A 2,093-nucleotide genomic window follows, 5' to 3' on the forward strand; every position below is an offset into this window, starting at 1 on the left:
CTGTAAATACAGTAAGAGCTTCAGATAAGGAATAAAACTCTGACACCCATCTTGGAAACCAGAATAGGTTCCTCCTTCCCCTTGTTTGCAGATTGACCCCTGAGAAATACTGGGGCAAGCTGTTGTAGTCACCCCTTTCATGGCTGTGATTAAAAGTCCCTACAAGAACCATTTTAGAGGAGGAAAAGTTTATTTAGGGGCTCCCGTGCTCAGAGGTCTTAGTCCATAGACAGCTGCTTCCATGTCCCAGGGCTGCAGGTGAGGTAGATCATCATGGTAGAAGAGAATGGCAGAGGGAAGCAGCTCACATGATGACCAGGAAGCAGAAAGAGACTCCTTTGGCAGATACCAAATACATGTCCCAAGGGACACACCCAATGACCTAGCTCCTCCATCAGACCCTACCCACTCTCAGTTAGCTCTCAATCAGCAGATTCACTGCTTGGGTTAATGCTCTTATTATCGGATCATGTCTGTTTGAAGCCTTCCTGTACTTTCTCACACATGCTTTTGGGGTTACCTCCTGGCCAAACCATAACACAAGCATAGAAAACAAGTCTGGTTTTTTTTTTTTTTTTTTTTTAAAAAGAGAACAGAGGTGGCAGACATATCCAGAGGGAAGTTTGAGCCCACATCTGGGTGCCCATGTAGGTGGTTTGTCACACTTTTTAATAGATTCCAGGTTTTCTCTCCCTCCCCACCTTGTCTTTTTTCACTGTGTACAGGCTAATGTCAGAAAGGAACAGCCTAGGGGTGATCATGTGCGTTGGAAAGTGCAGATCAGAGATCACAAATGTTGCTTTGGGAACTTGCTTATAGGTGCATCTTTTCTTAAGGACAACTAATAAATCTGGGCTAAACATTGGAGGAAGGTATTGTATTCAGTTACTGAATTTAGAAATGTTCCAGAGTTAGGAGAGACAATCTGTTTCCTGGACAATTCACAGCACAGTAAAGGCATTAAAGGGTTCAGGGGTATGAGACACAAATATTCTTCTCAAACTCTTCAGAAAAATGGAATTAGGGAAAGAGGCAATGATAAAGGATATGTGACAAAATGTGAAAAGTTTGTGACTCATCCTAGCAACTCAAAATAATTCTCATGAGGAGGCACTCAATCAATTTTGTCCAGGCAGCAATGAAGTTATGTAAGTCCTCAAGAGTCTGATAGCACCCTGACTTTGACCATGACACAGTGCCATGAGGTGTGGCCTCGTGAGATCCCTGAGGTGCCCACTCAGATGCCCCGTACACTATGCCTGGTTTGTCTTCACATTCTTTAATTTCAGAGACCTGGAGTAGAGCAGCTTTCCTTTGCTCAAAAAGATGACATTGAGTCTGAATTGCAGTAAGTTATTTGTATAAGGTGGGAGAAGAGAAGTCACACTGGTCTGGCCTAGGGACCCCACATGGGGATATTTGTCAGGAAATATACCAGTTGTCCTTAGGGAGGATCAGTATTCGGGGGCAAGCAGCAGAGGCTTCAGCCCATCACAAGTGAGCAGAGCCTTGCAGCACCCAGGAAATAAGGGCCCTGCACTGCTCTGTCTTTTACATCCACACAGCGACACTTTTCATTTTACACAGGAATACTTAACTATGACTGATTGACTATTCTTCCAACAGGAATATCCAGTTTTTCTTTCTCTCAGAAGCATATAAGTTTTAGCATAAAAATCACTCTTTTGCCAAGAGTCCTTGTATTCCTTTTAGACGTTACAGTGTGTCTTATGCTCCTTGCAAAATATCACATCATTTTCTGTAAGTTTCACAATTCTCTGAGCCACATATTATGAGACCCATTTTAAGTTTGTAAAATGAGCTGTATGGAGGTTGAATTACTTTTCCAAGACACCCAGTATTAAGAGGGACCAGAGGCGATCCAAGATGGCGGACTAGAGGGTTGACTGCATCTCTAGTCGCTCCAGAACCCAGGATTCAAGAAGGGGAGGTATTGAGAGACTCAGACTAAAATAAAGCCATGGATGAGTCTCCCCCACTGGGTGAAGCTTGGCCTGTGCGGCAGGCCCGGATAGAGGCAGCTTATCAGAGCAGGGCAGGGCAGCTAGAGTCTTCCCCAGGTAGCCCTGCAC

The sequence above is a fragment of the Sciurus carolinensis genome, chromosome 16 (assembly GCF_902686445.1).
Source record: "Sciurus carolinensis chromosome 16, mSciCar1.2, whole genome shotgun sequence".
NCBI lineage: Eukaryota > Metazoa > Chordata > Mammalia > Rodentia > Sciuridae > Sciurus > Sciurus carolinensis.